Source organism: Eucalyptus grandis, chromosome 7 (genome assembly GCF_016545825.1).
Source record: "Eucalyptus grandis isolate ANBG69807.140 chromosome 7, ASM1654582v1, whole genome shotgun sequence".
In the NCBI taxonomy this organism is placed as follows: domain Eukaryota; kingdom Viridiplantae; phylum Streptophyta; class Magnoliopsida; order Myrtales; family Myrtaceae; genus Eucalyptus; species Eucalyptus grandis.
The window spans coordinates 15988904-16011999 of NC_052618.1; the positions used below are offsets into that span (position 1 = coordinate 15988904).

At 36.8% G+C, this 23096-nt stretch overlaps 1 pseudogene; it reads left to right on the forward strand.

Annotated features, from left to right (window-relative positions):
- Positions 1–4236: 4236 nt before the first annotated feature.
- Positions 4237–7571, forward strand: LOC104452791 (annotated as a pseudogene).
- Positions 7572–23096: the final 15525 nt, after the last annotated feature.

Sequence of the window (23096 nt, forward strand, 5' to 3'; positions counted from 1 at the left end):
TTAAAGAATCAATCGTAAGACGAGTAAAGGAAAGAGAGAATTAAACACGAGGTTTATAGTGGTTCGGCTTGATTCAAGCCTACGTCCACTCTTTCGCACCGACAGCCGATTGGCTGGATTCCACCATGAACAAAGAGATGTTACGGTGTTGATCTTCCTTGATTTCTCGATGTAGATGATCTACTACACTCGCTCAAGGTATCACAAAGTATAAACACTCTCTGTGTGTACAATTTCGCTCGAACTGTATCGACTAACAATCAAGGTTCTTCAGACTCTGGAATTTTTCTATCGATCACACACTTAAAACAACTAGAACGTCTTCCTTTTTATACTCCTTTATGCCATCATAGCCGTTGGCACTTACCAAAGGAATTCCACCAATCTACCCGTTGGTCGGAATCATTTAAGAAGATCATCCGAGCTATTTAAGGAATCGATGATAGCCCATCAATCATGTTCGCCCATACAATCAGGGATTTTGGTTTCCAAGAATAGAACATTCCAAGAATGTTTCGTCGACCATCGGATCTTCTATTGTTCTTAGATAAGAATCAAAAAATCCGTAGTGATTCTCCAACTAAGGAATCTTTTCCGAGGATTGGATCGAATCCCCAACCATATACTTCGGCCGGATATCCTTCGCCACTGGATTAGAAAGACTGTCAGTGAGAATAATCTTGAGTCTTGAGTCTTGAGTCTTGAGTCTTGAGATTACAAAGTCTTGAGACTTTAACTATCGATATCCAGACTAGACTGATAGAAATGTTTTGTCAGCTTCAAAATATTCTGGAAAGATTTCTCCAACAGAAACTAAGTCGAGCTCTCATAAGTTGTCAGGTCTTGGGTTGATGAGTATTTGAGAAGGGCTCAACTAATTTCTAATCAAGCTCTTGGATGCTACTCGAGTATCTTGTCAAATTGAACTTGAGGTCACTAATACTCAGCTCAACAAGCTTGTGAGTCTAATTCAAAAAAATTAATTGTTATAAAATTAGACATTGACATCTCGTAACCACACACGTACATATATGGAGTGCCGAACATTGCAAGTGCCAAAACTCGGCATAGGTGGATATTTAAGTGCCAAAACTTCCAAAAGGTATACTTAAGAGTCAAAATCAGAGAAGAAAATAATATTTAAGTGCCAACGGTGAGAATTTTTGACCAAATTGCTCACATGATTATTTTATGACATTTTTTTATTGACGTGGCAATTCTTTTTTAAAAAAATTATCCACATGGCGCTATAAGCCTAAAACGATGTCATTTTGCTCTAGAATTTCATTTTTAATATAAATATTAATTACATTAAGTTTAAAAAAAATTAGAAAAAAATGAGAAAGAGGAGGAGGCAACATTTGACGAGGGCCTCCACAACCCTCGTTGCTGCCGCCTCATCGTCACTAGCCCTTTCTGGCAATGGTGGAGTGTTGGCGGCAACAAGGGTTATGGAAGCCCTCATCGAATGTTACCTCCTTCTTTTATTTTTAAAATTAAATTAAATTAATATTTAATTAATAAATTTGGGGGCAAAATGACGTCATTTTGTACATTGATTGCTGAGTAGACATTTCGATGAGCCACGTAAACCACTTTTATTAATAAAATAACGCCACATGGGATTTCCGGCTAGCTTCTCAAGAGTTGACACTTAAGTATCCAATTTTTTTTTAAAAAAAAAAACACTTAAGTGTACCTTTTGAAAGTTTTAGCATTTAAGTGCCCACTTGTGCCAAGTTTTGACACTTACAATGTACTTTTGCCAAATATATGCATAGAACACAATAGTACCTTGACTTTTTATTTGAGTCAATCTCCATAATTGAGTTCAAATCGAGTTTTAAACACTGAGTATGGGAGTTTTAGTCTATCTTGACTTGGACGGCCAGTTTAGACACTTAAATCCCAGCCTTGTTGACACTCGATTCGGGTAACTGGAGCCAACATGTTCATCAAAGTAGTTGAGGATTCTCCCATGCAGAAATCAAGTGCGAGGTTCTTGCGAGGTTCTTGTTGAGAAATCTCATTATCATGATTTGGTTGTGAATTTCGTCGCGCAACTTTTAAGTTCCCAGAATTTTGTAATCCCCTATATTAGGCAACTAGCAAGATATCAAATTGCAATACTTATCAAAATATAATATACGTTCAGGCTATGAATCGAGAAGAAACGTGAAAGTACAAGCAATGTCAATTCCTTTCTGTTGAAAGCTTTTCTACATTCGTCGGAATCTTCAAATTTGTGCCATCCCGACGTGGAAAAGGTAGGCAAGTCATTTATGCAGAAAAGGTAGGCAAGTCATTTATGCAGAATCTTCTTGAGAGCAAAATTAATATTTTCTTCCATCCTCCATTTGCTACTTTCAAAGATTAGGATCTTCGGAGTTTCTTTGTCTTTGTAAAGAATGGTGGCTTCTAACTTTTTCTCGGTGTCAGCTTCTAATAATGGAATTTTGATGCTTTTGCCTCAATTAAACATTGGTTTTTATTAGTCTTGTTTTGCCGATCATCCCTCAACATCACATTCTTAAAGCACTCACAGGCAAAGTGTAACCAAACCCTTGCCTAGATCTGGGCGATGGTGAGGGTTGAGGACAGCTGCCGCTCGCCCTCGTGTAGGGGTAGAGCACTAGTGACGAGAGTCAGACAACGTGGGGGTTGGCTGGTCTTAGGTCCTTGTGTTTATTGGCGCGCCACTGGCACAAGAAGGCAAGAGTCTTTGGATGAGAAGGAAGTAAAGTGTAGAAAAAAAAAGGAAAAAGAAAAAAGAAAGACACGAAAGGAAAATATAGAGAGCCCACGAGAAATCGTCAAAAGGAAGACTTGCACAAAAAAATGTAAATCGTCATTCCATCCAACACCTTCCTTGCAAACTCGATCCCTCCTCCGCAGTGCAATCGACGACAATTGGAATTCGGAAGACAGTGAAAGAATTGGAGAAAAACAAAACAAAACAAAACAAAATAGATATCAACAAATGAAGTCAAAATGTATCCAAATTAATTCTAGAGTCGAATTGAAGATGAAATGACCTGGCAGTAAGTACAACTGTCGATCTGATAGATATCATCATCGCCTGAATGTCAGCGAGGAATCGGCCGTGCGTGGATATCTCTTATGGTGCGATCTTCCTTCCTCTGCCTTTTGTTACAGAATCGTCTCACTCTCTTTCTCTTTTGCGCAACTCAACGAACACCTTCTTCCCTATGTCCATCTTCATTTTTCAGCAAGTCTTCCTCCATCGGGGTCATTTCCTATCCGATTGAACTTCCGAGTCCAATTTTGAGTCATTCCAGTATACGTTCTGTCGATTCTTGTTTCGTTCTGTTCTCTCTCCCTTCATCTCCGCCTTTCGAATTCCAAACACCGTCACTTGTGTCCTCATTTCGCCCGGCTACGCCGTGCCCAAAGGGGATGTCCGGCTGGTGTGTAGGATCCGCTGATTCGAAGGATGAGATTCTTTGGGTGCACTCTTGGCCCTCCCGCCGGTCTGAGAATTCCTTGGGAGGAAGATTCATCCCATAACTCAGCCATCAGTTTCTTTTTCTTTTCCTTGAACAAGGCATTAAAAAACTCCAAATGACGCCATCAACGACGCCATTGCCGCGTCTTTTCGCTTCACGCACCTTTATCGGATCTCTCCCTCCACCTCGACGTGTTCCCCCTCTCAGTGAGTTTCGAGTCGCTCTACCATCACCCTCGCTGTCTACTGCTGCCTTGAAACTGAGCTGCACTCGCCTCGTGATCGATTCTGTCCCTCGCCGTCTTTAGAAACTTCAGTGATCTTCTCTCTCTCTCTCTCTCTCTCTCTCTCTCTCTCTTTTCCTTCTTCCGGTTCGAATCGCATTTTCGTTTCGTGGATTCTTACATGTTTTGACAGAGGTTTGAATCTAGTGGCCTCGAGCCATGTTTAATGCTCTTGTCGTTTTGCTCATCAATGGAATTCATGTTGGATTTTTTTTTTTTTAATCATTGTTTCCAATCGTGAATCCGAGACCACTTGGAAACAAGTGAAGATTGAACTAAAAACGTCGTGAGAAATCGTCACAGCGAGTAAGAGTTGCGCAGAGTTAAGCCGGTCGAATGGTGGTTCGGTTTTCCTCTGTTTTGGCATATCCTATAGTCACTTCTGGATTCAGTTTTGGTGCCAGGGTGACTCGCTAGCCATTCCTGATCGGTCCTTCGGTTAACGCTTTTCTCTATATAGATTTCCGAGCGACTTGGGACTTGGAGATGGGAGCGGCACCGATGAGTTATGACATGGAAGAGGGGACTCTGGGGACCGGCATGGGTAAGCTTTTGGCCCTCTCCGCTTTCTGATTTTTTTTTTTTTTTTTTTTAAGCTTTGTCTACATCGTGGGGAGTAGCTTTGTGTCCTTGTTCGTGGCTTATTGTGTCTTTCACCATCTAAATTTCACTATGCTTGGAATCGAACTTTAATCATGGGATATTATTGTTTTCGAGGCTTTCCAGGTAGCTTTCTCGTTTCTAAAAGTTTATGCTGCCTTGTTATGACAACGGTTAATACACTTATTAGTTAGATCTACACAGTCTCTATCATTTCACATGTATTGGTTAAGAGGTGGGGAATTATTTAGCTCTTGTCCAAGTCAAATCTTTAGCATGCCTTAGTCGTTGGGTCTTAGTTATTGGTTGTTCAGACAATTGCTTCACTACTTGCAGAGTATAGGACCGTCTCTGGTGCTACTGGGTTGTTGGTTATAGTTGACGAAGTCAAGGTGAATTTCACTGGTTATAATTTTATGAGGTTCCGTGAACTCCTATACTGACATGTTGGATTAATTTTATTGTATATCAGGGACCAAAGTATCAAGAGATAGTAAATATCTGCTTAGGAGATGGAACAACTAGATTTGGGCAAGTCCTTGAAATTAATGGAGAGAAATCTGCTATGCAGGTTCGATCTAAGTTGCCACCCTCTTCTTTTTTTTCCTTTAGCTCTCTCGATACTGCATTTTTGTTGGTTGGACTGCATTACTTGGGTCACTTTTGTGTGCAATACTTTTTAGCTAATGATCTATTGAAATCCCTGTCGTTCATTGCAAGCATTATAAAAAGTAGAACATGAAGATATTTTATTGGGCATATGTGATGAAATGTGAGAATATCATATGGGATAATAATTCAAAAAATTGTGATTGAGTTTCTTGAGGAGAACAATGTTAAGAGCCTAATTAGCATTCCTGTAGGCAATTATAGATTCTCTCTACTCTTGAGTGATGGAAGTCTAGTCGTAGTGTGGGTTATTTTGGCTTTGAAAAAAAGCTAATAATCTTTACCATATGTCTCTTATTGTTCTCGAACTTCTATAGGTTTATGTTATTCACTAGTTTCTATGTCAATAAAATTTAGATATAAGTATTCTACTCATGCTTGTGTGACTGGTGGTCATTCATCTTAAACTTTACAGTATGTAAAGCTTTCTGGTCATCCATGTTTCACTCTCTTGTCGCTAGGTTTTTTAAAGGGCTTATGGGATTGAAAACAAATATGCCACTATGCAATTCACTAGTGAGGTAATTATGCATGTTGTTTGTTGTTGTTTTCCTAATAAAACAATGTTTCATCATCCCGTAGAAATAAAGAGTTAGATTTCAGATTTCATTTTTCCGTTTTTGGGAACTAAATACTCCTACATGTTGGCAAAAAGATTTTACTTGTAGCGTGAGAAATAATTTGGGATATGTCATGGCCTTGGCCTCATAAAAGGCTATGAAAAGTGCATTGTTTTTCTGCCTTCACAAATCTCTTCAGCTGTGTCCCCATTTACTCTCTTTAATCTTGGATAAATAAAAGAACCTTCAAAAATTTATTGTGGAGTTATCACATTTTTCTTTTAATGTAGGTTCTGAAAACAGCTGTATCCCTAGATATGCTTGGGTGCATATTTAATGGGTCCGGGAAGCCTAGTGATAATGGCCCTCCAATTTTGCTGGAGGCTTACCTAGATATTTCTAGCTAGTTGTGTCATTGTGACAGTAATTTTTATTGGCCATGAAGCCATATATATTCCATGGTACCTGTGGCAATCCCAAGAACTTTCTTGTGGTGTCTTATAGGATGGATAAACTCTCTCTTTCTTAGGAAGTTCTATAAATCCTAGTGAAAGAGCCTACCCAGAAGAGATGATATACAAACAGGAATTTCCACCATTGATGTAATGAATTCCATAGCTCTGGACAAAAGATCCCACTTTTCTCTGTGCTAGTCTTCCTTGTAACGAAATAGCTGCTCAGATTTGCCGCCAAGCTGGTCTTGTGAAGCGATTGGAGGATGCTGATAGTATACCAAGGTATATGTAGCCTTTTTGCTATACACCGATGTCATAATACCCTGCTTTATGAGTTTTAATGCCTCGATAATTTAATGAACTACCATTAGTTTTATAGAATTTTCCTACGGTTTTGGAGTGAAGGTTCAGAATTCACCTAAAATGTATTTTATCCTTTGATTGACTAGCTCAATTATTATCTACTGGACTTCTCAATTGCTAAATGCATTCTTTATGAAGATTTATGATATTATTTTATTTGTTGCTTTTTTTTTAGAATTCGATGCTCTATGTCTTCATCTTGCTCTACTATTCCAAACACTCTCTTTCCATATCATTTCTGAAGATGTGCTGCAAATTTATGAAGGATAATGGAAAGGACAATTTTGCCATGGTATTTGTAGCTATGGGAGTGAACATGGAAACTGCACAATATCTTAGACGTGACTTGGAGGAAAATAGGTCAATGGAGAGAGTTGTCCTTTTCCTTAATCTGGTAATTTTTTATGAGTTGATAGTTAATTGTCTCGCAGATTTTTTCTTTCTGGCAATTTTTGCAAGTTTATAGATTGAGTTTGTGATATAGATATCCTTGCTGATTAAAGGGTTGTGCGGGTGCGTGTACTTCATTTCATGAAGTTTGCTCTTTTGTTTAGGCCAATGATCAACTATTGAACGCATCATCACTCTACGAATTTCCCTTACAACTGCTAAGTACATGGCTTAAGAATGCGACATATCTATAGTGAATTGTTCTTTTATTAGTGACGTCAGAATTTCAAAATTATGTCCACTATGACATAAATTTTTCTTGTGATATCAAGAACCCCAAATTTGTATCCGTGCAACACATTTATCTTTCGTCACAACTTCATTTTCATAGAAACATTTATTTTTCCTAGGCCTTTCAATTTGAGATTTCTATTTGAATTTCCTCTAATTAGAATATTTAACCTGATGTCATTTCCGGTTATGGGGGTGTCATCCACCTGAATTAACATCATGATCAATGAAATTCCTCTCCTTAAGGTCAATAGAAATTAATCCACAATTGATTGCTTGAATACTAATTTAAACAATGTCTCAGATGAACTTGCTTTATATCTTTCAATACTTCCATCACTCTTTTGAACTTTTGTAGCAGGGGATATCTGGACTTTCTGCCTTAACTAGTCCTATGGATTTTATTATATGTTTGTTGACATATGACATAAGTACTTACCGCTCTCACGGCCCCTCTATGCTTTTGTCCACAGGAAGCACCTCATCGTTCTGAAAATAAATATTTCTTGTACCTGATTCTACAATCTTGAAGTTGGATTCGGGCAACGGTGCTCTGTCCGCATTCGTTTTTCATTCGACACTGCATGTTGCTCATGGACGCAGTACAATCCAGATAGCACAATGCCCCGTTCCACGCTCTGTGGCCGTAACAAGACTCCTCGCCGTCTTCAGACTTGGGAAGCCCATCCGGCAACGTTCCTTCTATAGAGTTTGAGCTTCGTGGATTTCTTCGCCAATCTTACGTATGATGACGTTTGCTTAAAGACTAAATTTTTGTTTTGACTCTATTGAATAATATTATTTGTTTATTATTTTGCTTTCACTCAAGGACTCCAAGAGACAAAAATCTACACTTCAGGAATCCTCGAAACATAAGGTTTTGCATTTCATCAAGTAACTTCAATAGTTTGTCTCGATATTTTCCGTGCTAAGCTAGCTTCACATTCTATATGAAATCAATAATCCCTCCTGCTGTATGTGGTAATATCTTAGAGTTGCATTGGACTTGACGGTCGAGGTGGTCGATGATATGAAAAGTGCTAGGTATAAGCAATCAGTCTACCAAATTAGTGTGCAAATGAGATTTTTCTATAAGTCAGGTAAATATAATATGTACTTATTATGTATAATCAAGTCACTAAACTTTAATTTCAATTGCCCGATGTACTAATGCTATTTCTTTTCCCATATGCAATCAATGCATTATGACAACTTTTCAAACAATTTTCCTAGGCAATATTGACATGGTGGTCTTACATGTCTAATTGGAGATGCCGTAATGATCATAGGATGCCACGTGAGTCTCAATTAAGAAAAAGCCAAAAAAAGTTCAAAAAAAGAGAGGGTTACGTGGCCCTTGTGTAACGAGGAGAGGTTCTCAAGGCATAACTGGATTGGCAGGAAGCTAAAGTGATCATGAGTATCTAAATCCTTTTTTATCCCCATTGGATTTTCTAAAAATTTGTATAATCGAGTATGTAATGACTTTTCAATTCAAAATTTCCCCACAAATTGATAAGACTTGATAAGCAATTGTAAAATCATGAAAAATCCAGTTGCCATAAATGAACCAAACCAACACAATGGTAATTTCATTACATATTTTTACGCTCAAAAGCGTTGGTTTACTTGCTGAAATAATCATTATTTACCGAAGCTTGCCCCCACTAAGAAAAATTTCTAGATACATTCATGGATTGGCCATAATTTGGTCGGAGCCCATTCACCAATTGAAATAAAAAAAAAATTCAATGATCCAACTGCAAAAATATTTTATATAATTCAGTCATCGCCACTGATTTCTCATCTATCGTTCCCTTTAACAAATTTGAATGTCTAGCCTCACCCGATCAAACATCCACAAAATTCCCATCAATCCATCTTCTTTTTCCCTTCAACCGAGCGGCCACTCATAACCGCAATGAAAACCTGCTGAATGGCGTTATGCGATCTTTTGAGGCCATTTTGGCTCGGTCTTTGAAGGTTAAGCTGAATGCTTTCAAAAATAAATATCTGAAATCATTTGATATAGGACCGCACGGTCTGCTTGTACTTTGGAATGGTAGGTAATTGTTAGTTTTTGAATTTGTTCGCCGGAGAGATGAGCTACTCATGTAGCCATCTTTAACTATTGGAGTTTCTGCTACAGGCGAAGGGAAGAGACTAGATTACTATTATTATTATTATTATTATTATTATTATTATTATTATTATTAAGTGGAATCAAGAGTTAATCATGTGCAAGTGTTATTCATGAGCATGTCATGTGAAATCCAGGCAGGCCAAACAACCTCAGTGTTAGCTGTAATTTCTCCTATTATTTGGGATGCTCTTGTTATAAGAGAAAATAGAACAAACGACAGCAAAAATTTGGTTTCTTTTTCTCTCTCTTTTTTTTCTTTCTTTCTTTTGGGTGTTTTGAGAAATTACTCGAAAAAGCTCTATCTTTTAAGTGGGGGTTGAAAGTCTGTTTTTTTGACTTGTGTGCAATCACAGATTTTCTAGTAGTACCAAGATATAGGATGCGGTTGCTTCGCAAAGGGGCTTCTCAAAGGAGTTGTAGCACTTCTCGGTGTTCTCATTTTGACATCTATCAAGCTAAAGAAGAACGTAAGGAATGGAGATTCGCTAATTTGATAAAATGCAAGAAGTGAAGCGACTCTAAAAATTGAAGAGCAACCGTTCAGCAAGTCCAAAAATATTTAAGCATGCAATATTGCAGCTGTATCAACACAGTAGAAGACAACATTCTGATCCAGCCAAAATAGGATGGGAAAACAAAATGAGTCCGTCCACAGCAATTCATGCAACATAAAAGAGACATTGATCAGAAATAGGGATACAAACATAATCACAGAAAACAATCATGATGAAGGAGTTTAAAATGATATAGAAAGAAACGAAAATTGTAGGTACATGTATCTACTGTTCATGCCTATCGATTTAGTAAATTTTAATTTTGTCGCAACACAAGGACCATATGTGCTAGTACTTCATCCACTCTTTATTTGGTTCTTGAATGTGTGGATGGCTGCTAGTATTGGTGCCTTTTTCTTTGCATAGACGAAAGTGATACACACTTACTCCCAACCCATTCTTTGCTTCATGTTTCTTTCAATTTGTATCAGTTTCTCAATTAAGAGTATTTGAAACTAAGCAAGAACAGACCTGGGAGCATGAAGGAAATGATAGCGCTTGGGGTGGGCTCTCTTGATGATGATATTTTGTCTAATCCATGTCATACCCACATTGTTAGTACACTTAGTACTTCCTTATGAAGCAATCAAAAACTGCATATAAAAGAGACATCCTCATTAAAGAAGGAAGCACAAAGGCATATCAAGGCCAGGATCGTCAGTGCCTGCAAAGCAAAAGGAAGAGAACTATAGAAGATATATCTAGGAAATGCTGCAATATTCAATGAGGTAAAACCAACATGGCTAAGAAGCTTACCCAGACCGCAAACCTAGAACATCTGAAATGCCATGAATGATATGTAACCAAGCCTTCGTAAAATGTAGCGTTCAGCACAAAAGCCATGTCTAGAAATGAGAGGCTTAGCATTGTCCCAAATAAGAGATTGGTACTTACGCATGATTCATGTGTTTTATGAGGATCACATCTTGGAATTTGCGAAGGGAGCGAGAAGAGGTTGTCATTTTCTCTTTGGAATTTGGTCTTCAAAGACATTTTCTCTTTGGAATGCATATTGTATTGAAATTATTAAAGCATGGAACCCACATAGCTGGGTTGACCCAGGGCTTGACCAAAAAGAAAAATGCAAAGATTGTCGAATGAGTTGGCAGGAAAGATTTGATGAAAACAAAATAAGGGAAGTTTGGTGGTGAAGAAATGGAAACTGAGGATTTGGTGGAAATCAAAAGAAAGATTTCACAAGGGGGAAGGGTAAGAGGTTGTTCATCATTCCCTGCCATTGCTTCGTTCTACTTGCTCCTGCTGGTTCGTTCATTGCCACACTGTCAACACCCACTGGCCTCTGGTGATCGTGCAAGGTCGAGCCTCGCTATTGGCAACCTTGCCCTGATGAGGGCGAGCTTTTCTCAACCTTTGCTAGAGGCTGACGAGGGTGGGACTCGTCAAATCCAGTGAGGCTGAACCTTGCCGGCCCTCATCTGTGACTGGTTGTCGGCCATCGAGGATTCCGACGACCATAGAGGATGAAGATGAAGGGAAATAAAGAAAAAAAACCATAAAAATTCGAAAATATTCGAAAAAGTACTAAAATATTATACAAATTGTCCATGTTATCATCGATGATGTCTACAGTGACAAGCCAATTTTGGTTAGATGAACTGAATTGATATAAAAAAGTACTAAAAAAAATTATGATTGAATTTGCACGATCGTAAAAGATCTTCCTCTCCATTTTTCAAAGGTTTTGGTGGAATGGAAGGCCGAATAGAGGAATGTGAATTTAACCTTTCAGTGCAAAACCTATCATGACTTCCACTTTAAAGAAGTATTTACTGTTGATAATGTTGATCATGCGTCAATGAAAGATTAGAGAAGCATGTCAATATCATCATTGATTATGCGTTGGCGGCCAAAATATTTACCATTTAATTTTGTTGCAATCCAAGAAAAATCCATCATGACTTCCACTTTAAAGAAAAGGAGTCAAAAGACAAATTGATGGAGCCCCTAGAGAGGTGAATTGTTTCAGGTATATATACTCATATCCCAAGTAGAATATTATAAAAATTGACATATGATGATATGGTTGGAATTTTTCTAATGTCTCTTTGTTCTTGCTCATTCAACCATAACTTAGATTAATGCGATTTTTCCAATTTTTCTGAACAGCAGTATCAAACTAACATTTTTCTTTGATTCTTTTTCAAGAAAGAAAGGTAAAAAAAAAAAAAACAGAAAGACATAAAGAGAATGATGAAAGAGCATAAAAGAGCAAGAATGACGAGAGACAAAGAAGGCAAAGAGATTTGAGTGCAAAAAAGAATTAGGTACTAGTCCTAAATCCGCTACTTGTGTGGATCGTGAAAGCATATATATATATATAAAGAAGTTAACATTATAATTAAGCTAAATGAATGGGAAAACATTAAATTTTGTTTTTGAAGTAGTATATAAATAGCTCTAAAATGTAAAAATGACGTATTATTGATTTACATATTAAATAGCAATCATTGATAATATCCTACTTATTGACATATCTGACTTGGGCCAACTTAGACCCTTCTACCCGATTAATGTGGACCATTAGTTAAAAATAAGTCTTGACTTTTCATGTGTTGTCTTTCAAATTTTCACAATTTGTTGACAGGAAGCACCTCATAACCATCCCTTTAAGTGAAAGGGAAAAGAAAAAAACTCGGTTCATAAGGAAAATGGAAAAATCACGAAAAATCCTTAACTTTGCCCAAAGTGACAGATTTACTTCAAACTTTTTTTTTTTGTGACTTGAAAAACCTTGAACTTTGCCAACCATGATACATTTACCCCAATTTTTTTTTGTGACATAAAGAACCTTGAACTTCTGTTGTGTGACACATTTATCCTAAACTAAAGGGCGTTTTGATCTTTTACTTTAAAAAAAAATTCTTTTTTTTTCTTCTCTTTTCCCTTCGCCGACGGAGGGAAGTTGGCGTCTAGCAAGGGTTGCCCTCGCTAGCATCAGGCGAGGGTCTCCCGCCTGGCTGGCCAGGGCTGCCCTCGCCAAAGATCGCGAGGCGGCCCCCGGTTGGGTCGGGCGAGGCCTTCCCTCGCCAGATTTGGCGAGGGCACCCTCGCTCGAGTTTGGCGAGGGCATCCCTTGCTAGGCCCTCGCCGGCGAGGGTGGCCTTAGCCAACCTAGGCAAGGGTGACCCTCGCCTTGGCTGGCCCGATGCCGGCATGGGCAGCCCTCGCCAGATGCCGGCTTCCCTCCACCGACTCCACCATGGCCGACGGAGGGAAGAAGAAGAAAAAAAAAAACAGAAAAAATAAGATAAAAATGCCTTTGATGGGGTAAATGTGTCATAGTTTGAAAAGTTTGTGGTTTTTCACGTCACAAAAAAAAAATTAGGGTAAATTTGTCACTTTGGGTAAAGTTTGGGTTTTTTGGTGGTCTTTCCCCTAAGGAAAAATTGAAGTTCTTTAATTTTTTTGCCAACCATATCTGTTAGATTAGAATGTCAATTACTCCTACATCCATGTATTTTTTATGACTATTTGAAAATGTTATGACTAATTTCTAACAAAAATAATGGTTATCATGGGGATGTTCTCTTTGAACTTTAGTTGATAAGGACCTTTTGCATAATAAGGGATAATTATAAAAAAATCATAAACCTATTACAATTATGCCAATTCAATTATAAACTCTCTTTTTTTCTTTGTCAATTCATTCTTAAACATTTTGTAATTGTGCTAATTCAATCTATTAGACCAAATTTCACCGGCTGGTGCTGATGTGGATACCAGGCAACATCGGCAGTTCAACAAACATTGACATGCTAATTTTTTATTTTCTTTTTTTTTTTCCTTTTTGTCCTTTTTTCCCCACTTCTTCCTCCTTGTCACCACTAGCAAGAGGTGAGGACTGGCAAGGCCCTTCCAAATCTAGTGAGGCTCGCCTGGCGAGCGTGAGCCTTACCTAGTGATGGCGTGGAGTTTTTAACATGTGAAAATAGAGGTTCACTATGAAGAGAGGATATACAATTAGACAATCAAAATTGACAAGTGCAAAATATCAATTCACTTGACAAATTATGAAATGTATGAGATTAATATTTTGTCATGATTAATATGGAGAAATATAAAAGAATGTTCTATTCTCATTAAAGCTCGGTAGTATTGCTAAAAAATTACACAATCAATTAAAAAAACGTATAGAATTAACACTTTGAGGACAAGTGTAATTAAGTGCTCTCAGTAAAGTTTTGCTTGATTTATCTGTTGTGTTAGTCCAATCATGGCAAGTTGTCCTACGTGTGAGGAAGATGGTGTGACACGGATTAAAATTACTATAAATGATGCCATTTGTTCTTAGATAAATAATCCGGTGCTATTTGTTCTTAGATAAGCATTGTCGGTGCTTAGTCGAGCGGCTAAAGCCCCTAATCTCCAAATCTTGAACTCTAATGTTTGACTTAAACAAAAGGGTTGATGGTATATAGCATTGAATAGAAGCAAGCTCCAACACTCCATTAGTAAATGATTGTCGCGACCTGATCTCGCCGCCCCTCGAAATATCCAAGGAGGGGAAAGGTCGGGTTTAGGGGTACTTAATCTCAAGATCGCGAGCTCTCCCAAGCTCATACCCCGCGTGACAGTAGGTTTATTTATACGATCTAGGTATTTAACAACCTAAAAAATAGACAGGAGTCGCCACTAGCCTCATTTTGGGGGTCAGCTAGAAACCTAATCAAGGGTCGGGAGTGTTCCCTCGATTCATACGTAACCAGATATCTAGGTTCGGGGACTTGGGTTACGCTAATATTGCTATTAGCGCCCTTCCGGTACTTAAACAGTATGTTGTGTTTTTCCTAACATGTTCATGCCTTTCTTTTTATATTTTCAGGATCGTCAATTCTATATTAAATGATCATGCGTGGTGGATTACTTTCATTCGATTCTATTCCTAATAAATGAAAGGAAAACAAAAAATGAAAATAAAATTGCAAGACATTAAGTAGACAATCAAGGAAAGCAATTAAACCTAATCATGCAATTCTAAAAATATAAAAGAGAAAATAATTGGGAAAGAAATGAAACCCGCAACTCGTCGGGTTTTATACAATGCATGGAACCCGAGACATATGTCGGGAAGACGAATATTACATGACAATGGTCGGAATGAACATCGACCTCCACCATCTTCACGCTCTATCCATGTTCAGGATCCTATTCTAAACCTAATCTAAGAAATAAGGATCCCTTGCCTCATCTTATATGACTAAGACAACGCATAGAAATCATTATTATAACAAACAGATATAGACATCAGAATTGAACATGAATCCAGCAAATTCAAGTCACAAACTGGACAAAATACAAGGCATGTTTAAAGGTTCGTAAGATCACCTAGACAATATACAAAAAAGTGAAAATTGCACATGACATAAGGTTGAGTGCGAAAAAGGTTTGAGTAAACATTTAACCCTAAATCAGAATGCAAAGAAGTCACACAAGTCATTAACATTGCAAAGTGACTTGGAACTAAGAATGTCATGCTTGACAAATTTCAATTGCAATTAGTCAAATGGGTGCATGATATTCACATCAAACGAGATTCAAATATGATATGCCATGCATTAATGCAAAACTTGTAACACGTGTTTCAAATGTCAAGAAGACAATGAGGCACAAGTTTCATGCAGACAACTTCGTCAAAAAATCATCATAGAAATCATAGCACGAATGAAAATCAGTCTAATCTATCCTCTGAATTTCCAGAATCAAACATTGATATGATAACATTCATTAGGCAAGGCAAACGATAGTCAAATCGCACATATAATATGTCTATGGAAAGCTTAATAAGTCTATTACAAATCTCTAGAAGACATTAAGTCCTAATAACATCATCTACCAGCTCGTTCCAAGGACCGAAGCATATCAGTCAAAACAGGCATACGAATTTCCACATCAGAGCAGAACACAACAATTTTCCAGAATTACTTCCTAACTTTTAAAGAAGATTTCATGTGGCTAATGATATCAGATCAGGGTGTGCTATAGCTCGTTAGAAAGCTAATCAAACCATCTTCGACTTTCATGAAGACATCAAGCACCAAAAAGCACATATACTAACTCAATTCTGGGCATACGCACAAAGAGGTCTGTTAGGAATCCGAGGTTGCAGAACAATTGTCATCCAAGTTCAAAAATCATAGAACCAAAAGATCCAACTGTAATCAACTCTAGATCAATCAAGTATTGATTCTAATCAGATTCGCAATGCATCCTGGCCCCGAACCTTCGTTGTCGAGAATGCTTTTCGACATGAGAAGCTCTTGCCTCATCGGATGCTATTAAAAGGAGTTTCAACGCACTTACCTCAATTGAATCGGCGAAGAACATGCCTTCGAAGATCTCTTCATTTAGCAATGACGAAGCTGCTATTTAACACAAAAAAATATCGAAAATCAGCGGAGAGTCGAATTTTATTTTGTTCTGTAATCAAAACAGAAAAAAAGGAAATTGAGCACTTAGCTCTGATTTTGCTTCGAGGACCACGGAACGTGAATAACGCCAAGTCAGATTCTGGTATAAGAGCTGTTCAGCACCAATCTTCAACCTCTGATTTATGACTTTTGCAGATCATGATCGCTCTTCTCCAATCCTTTTTCTAGATCGACACTCGAAGGTGAACACATCAGTGTGTCATTGCCGCTGGACTTTGTTTGTTTGACGTCGATCTCCAATCTTCGATTTATGAGACTCATCAACGGACACCTCGGCTTTAAACTTGATGATCGCAACCACTTCTTCATAGTTGTAATCTACGAGCATTTTCTCAGCTTCATCGTCAACAAAATCAACGAAATCAAATCAACAAAATCTGTTGAAAGGAAATTGATCAAGATCAAAGCACTATCTGAGAATAAACTATCACGATAGCCTAAGATCGCTAAGAAAATCAACTAATCGATCGCATCAAAGTCAAAACTAGAGGATAGGAAAGAAGACTTAGCTTCGGTCTTGCTGCTGTGATCAAGTAATGGAGAGTTCAAAGAGATGAATCTTCATCCGATCGAGCTTGATTATGTGCAAGCATGCGTTTACTTTATTCCAGATGTCAAGCTTCGACGATGACTTCATGAAGATGAAAACAAGTCTGTGTGCGTTCGTGAAGATCCATGAATGAGAGAGAATGAGTGGAATTCCCTCTTTTGCTTTCCACAATGGAAGAAAACCTCGCCTTCGACGAGAGCTCCCGAGAGAAAAGACGGAGAACGAGGAAGAGCAATGCAAAAGAGAGCGATCGACCCCCGAGAGGAAGAGAGAGAGAGAAAACGGTTAGAGAGAGAGAGTGGATCCTCGTCAAATGGCCTCCCCTTTTCCTTTTTTTTTCTTATATTGTTTCCTTTACTCTTTTTTTCTTGTTTTTTTTTTTTTTCATTCATCATCAGTTTTTTTAATCTTTTTGGCTCTTTATTTTTTTTATATTTTTGCAAAATGGATGATTAAAATATCTTCAAAAGAAATTTCAGGTGTCAACAATGATCAATTGAAAGTTATGACTGAATAATTCTTAAACATAAACACTAATAAATGGACATAGAAATGGATGAACTTTAGCAAAGACCTAAACCTCGAGGAAAAAGGAGAAGATGGGTATAGACTATGAAGCTCATTAACCTAACCTTAGTTTAGGCCTTAACTAAAACCAGTCAATTCCTTGGGCATAGAAATGGATGATTTTCTACGTTATCGTTCCTTTAGTGGACTGGTTAGCATCACCAACGCCATCCTTTCCTCCATCGCTAATGGGCAGACATTGATGAGTCATCCATCCTTTCATCCTTTGCCACCGCAAATGGTCCTTCCATCCTTTTCCAACGCTAATGTATTAGTCCTAATCCATCCTTTCATCCTTTCCTCCTTCGCTAATGGACAAACACTGATTGGTACTAGTCCTAAACCCGCTTCTCGCACAGGTCAATGAAATCACATCTAAAACATAGAAGTAACTTTATAATTAAGCAAGTTGTTAGATTAGAATGTCAACTGTAATTGTTACATTAGATGTAACTTCAGTTAGAATTGTTAAATTAAAACTTCTAAGTAAATTAAACTTTTGCCATTCTTTATTAACATTTTAAGCCAGTTTAATTTGTTAATTACTGCTACTCTTTACAGGACAAAAACAATATGGAAAACATATCAAGTCATCACTAACATTGTTTCGTGATCTCTCATTTCAATTGGAGTTTTCCCATTCTCTTTCAAATACTTAGGTTTGTTTTAAGTTGTTTTCTTTAACATTTATTTTTCAAATATTGCGGTAATCACAAATCAATCTTAAAATTTATCTAAAATATACAATTATTGACAAGCAAAGTTATGGCCTTTAACATGAAAGGTCCCTCTTCTAGAAGTGGATGGATTTTTGCATTTTACCGTTCCTTCACTTGACCAGTCACCATCACCTATGTCTATCTCCACGTCCTTTCGTCCACCACTACTGGACAAAGATTTAAGTGTACATGTAGGTAAATGTATGACAATTGACCGGGTGCCCTCACTTGTCTAACTTCTTTCCTTTTACTGTCGAACTTGCTTTCCCACTTCACCCGTCCCAAGGCAATGATCAATTAAGCAAAAGAGTCACCACCTATTAAGCTAAAACTGACAGCTCTATTGATGAGGCCCTAATGAACAAGCTTTCCCTTTACCTCAATTTACCCGTGTTGTGTTAGTATATGTGATGTCCCGTCAAGGGTAAAAGAGGAGTGATCTCTATGATTTACTAATCCAAATATTATTTATTAAAGAACAATTTTTGATAACATTCTCCTTATTACACATTATATCTAATTAATATTAATCATAAGTTATAAATAAGTCTTAACTTTTCGTGTCTTATCTTTCTCGTATTGGTTGATAGAAAGCCTCCCAAGGCGTCCCTTTAAGTGAAAAAAACAACTCAAGTTATTTAATTTCTATGCCAACCATAATTATTAGATTACATTGTGAAATTGCTCCTAAATCCGTATATCTATTATGACTATTTGAAAATGTCGTTACTAATTTCTAATGAAAATAATGTTATGACTAATTAAAGTCATCAGGGACGTTCTTGTAATTAAGTTGATAAGGATAATTTGTGTAATAACAACCTAGTGTATGATGAATAAGTGCATATAAAATGATTATGATGTAAGGTTAGCATTGTCCTAAATAAAAGCAATTCTTTTATATGGGCATGGCCGATATCCTATCTATTTAAAAGACCATAAATTATCTTGCAAGACTCATGAACAGTTTAAGTTCACATTTTTGGCCTGTGTAGGTGGCTTAATCCTGGACAATTTGCACGTAGATTCAAAGGAATGACCTCTGGCTCCCGAGCTAGAAATCCCACAACGCCTCAACCAACTGCACTAATCTTAGTGTTAAGCAAGCACAATTTTTTATTATAAGGAATAAGTATATTTTGATAATCTAGTGGGCCCTAACGAATAAGTATATTTTGATAATCTAGTGGGCCTCAGCCTCGGTGTCAGCTATGAGGTTAGGGGTGGTGACCGAATTGGAGGTCGCTAAAGATTGCAGGCCAGTGTAAAGATGGAGGAGGGATTGATGTTATAGGGAGCAAGTGTATTTTGCATTTGGTGTCATTATAGAATCATAAAATTGCGCGAATCCTAAAATTGAATAATTATCATAAAATTTTCATATGATGATATGGTTGGAATTTTGTTAATGTCTCCTTGTTCTTGCTCTTTTAAAAACTACTTATTGATATGAGTTCGATATAAATTTTCAAATTATTCTCATCAACATCGTTGATCGGCAATTTTCTCTTATTGTTCTTTAAGGAAAGAAAGAGCAAGAAAACAAAAGGAGGAAACAAAACCAACCCCCTCCACCCCCCCAACAAAAAAAAAAGAATGAGAGAGAAATGAAGAAAAAGAGGAGCCGATGTTGAAGAAAAGGGAGGAGGAAGAAGAATGGTTGTGCCGAGAAGACAAAAGAGTGGAACAGACCAAGAACGATGAGAGAAGAAGAAGACGAAGAGATTTGAGTGCAAAGAAGGATGAAGGGTAGCGTCAAAACATAGCAATTTCTTGCTGGAAAAGTTGATAATTAGTCTGAGTGGTTGCATGCTACAGAAGGTGTGCTAGACCTATCAATCAAACTCTCATGATTCCTCGCATATTTTGTTGCTAAAGATCTCGAGAAAGACGAAGAGATTTGAGTGCAAAGAAGGATGAAGAGTAAGCGTCAAAACATAGCAATTTCTTGCTGGAAAAGTTGATAATTAGTCTGAGTGGTTGCATGCTACAGAAGGTGTGCTAGACCTATCAATCAAACACTCGCATATTTTGTTGCTAAAGATCTCGAGAAAGACGAAGAGATTTGAGTGCAAAGAAGGATGAAGGGTAGCGTCAAAACATAGCAATTTCTTGCTGGAAAAGTTGATAATTAGTCTGAGTGGTTGCATGCTACAGAAGGTGTGCTAGACCTATCAATCAAACTCTCATGATTCCTCGCATATTTTGTTGCTAAAGATCTCGAGAAAAGGATAGCATGTGTTATAATTTTTGTAGAATACTCATTTAAGTGTCATAAATATTTCAAAGTGTTCATTTTAAATACAATGTTACATCAAATTTCCAGCATTTAACATAAACATAAATTTATGATACTTAAGTGATCAATTAAAAATCATGATCCTTAGAACATTTTAAAATGTAAACACCAACGAATGGATATAGAAATGAATTATTTTCTAGCAAAGACTCAAACCACGAGGAAAAAAGCGGAGATGGATACAGACCATAGAGTTTGTTAACCTAAATATAGTTAGGCCTTAACTAAACACTAGTCAATTCTTTGGGCATAAAAATGGATTCTGCATTATTGTTCCTTTAGGCCCTATTTGGTAACGTTTTTATTCTGAGAACAAATTTGTTATCTATAATAGATTTAAAACAAAATCAAGAAGCAGAAAAAAAAGTTATTTATTTGCTCCTGGGAACAACTCAAGAATCAAGTAATTTTCTTTTTCTTTTCTTCTTCTTCTTCCTTTAGCTAGTCAGTTCCTTTTCTTCTTCTTCTTCTTCCTCTAGCCGATCGGTGGCCGCGACCAGGCTAGAGGAAAATGATGAAGAAAAGGAAAAAAAAGAAAAAGATAGAAATGTGTAATAAAATTATTTAAAAAATTAAAAGAAATTGTAAGTCAAAAAAAAAAAAAATTGAGGGTCATGCCAAATGCATTTCTATTTAGGGAATATAAATTTTGTGCGATTCAACACCTTCAAATACTCACAAACTCTTCTTAGAGATAGAATCAGAAAAATTATTTAAAAAAAAAATTATTCTTAGGAATAAAATGGTTGCCCAGCACCCTTACTGACTAGTCACCATCACCAATGTCCTTTCCTCCATCACTAATGGACAAACATTGACGAGTCATCCATCCTTTCCTCCTTTCCCACCGCTAATGTACTAGTTTTGATCCATCCTTTCATCATTTCCTCCACTATTAATGGACAAACACCGATTGGTACTAATCCTAAACAAGCCCCTCACGCGGGTCGATGAAAATCATATTTAAAAAGATTAATATCATGAAAATCCCTAAATTGATAATAATTTTTTGACATAAAAAACCCCAAATAGGTACATTTGTGATAAATTTACCCAAAATTAATTTTTTTGAACCTCCAATAACCTAAATTGGTATATTTGTAACAAATTCACTCTTTGTTACTTTCTATTAAATTAGATTAATATCACAAGAAGCCATAAACTGATACACATGATAAATGGATGGTAAAATCCTAAATTGGTACACATGTGATAAATAGAAAGTAAAACCTCATAATCACACTCGTCAACCATCACATGTCATCTAACTTAACAATTTGAGAGTAAAATTCAACAGAAACTAATGGATGGTAAATTTGTTATAGGTATATCGGTTTTGGATTTTTATTTGGAGTAAATTTGTTACGGGTATATCGGTTTGGACTTTTTACGATAATAGTAACATTATAATTAAGCAAATTAATAGATTAGAAAGTCAATGGTAATTGTTACATTAGACGTAATTTCATATAGAATTGTTAGATCAAAACTTCTAAGTAAATTAAACATTTTAAAGCGGTTTTTTTTTTGGCATAATACTACTCTTTACATAACACAATTAATGTTGGCAACAATTCGAGTCACCACTAACATTTTAGATAAAAAATTCTAAGTAAATTAAACTTTCTAAACCAGTTCACTTTTTTATTTTTATTTTAATGATGCTACTCTTTATGGGACACCATTAGTATGGGAAACAATTCGAGTCACCACTTACAATATTTCATGTTCTCTCGTTCCAATTGGAGTTTCTCCCTTTTCTTTCAAATGTTGGGGTCTGTTATGATTATTTTACCTTTAAGATTTATGTTTCAAATATTGCATTTATCACAAATCGGTTTTAAAATTTTTCAAAAATATACACTTATTGATAAATAAAGTTATGTGGCTTTTGATAATTTATAACCCTAATTTTTTTCACTTTTAATTTTTTTGAAGGATGGGGAGCGTTGAAAAACAGCAACATTTTGCAATAAACGGTTGAGTTCTAATACTAGCTATCTATTGATTTAGAAATTTGAGAATGACTCAAAACCCAACGAAGAAAGGGGAGATAAGGTATCGATGGAGCTCCACTTGGGAAGTTGAAGTGGTGAGCAGACTACCCTCATGGCATCACTGGCCAAAAATAAGATTACAAAAAGCCACTATATGTTGGTTGCCTCTATCAAGACAAGATCGATATCGAGTCTTATAAACAATCTAGTTGTTGACACCTAAATTTTGGCGACTTGTTTAGTCATTCATCACATTAAAAATTAAGGGTTAATTTTATTCTTGAAAAAATATTAATTGCATAGAATACAGATTTATATGCATTTATTTTTAATTTACATTTTTTTGCATTTATTTATTTGATCGGTGGCGGATGGGTTTGAATTAGTGATTCTGAGTTTTAGATTGACAAGTCGGGGTAGGCCCACAAGGAGAGCAAATCGACTCAAGCCCATATCCTCAAAGAGATTTTATGGATTCATCTTTGCAAGATTTCAAATTTGAGGAAGATCCTTTTGCAATCTTGAATCATTTTTAAAACAAATATTGTGCTCGAAAGGAAATCTTCGTGGATGTTGATTTGGAAAAAATTAAAACCCTAATACTTGGCCTATAAATAGGGAGAAAATATTGGGTACCCTAACAGTGCCACGCAATCCGTGCTCGAACCATTCATTGCGTGACACCTGTCCATGTGTCGACCCACGTCGGCTCCCTCTTCTCTCTCACGTCGTTCTAATTT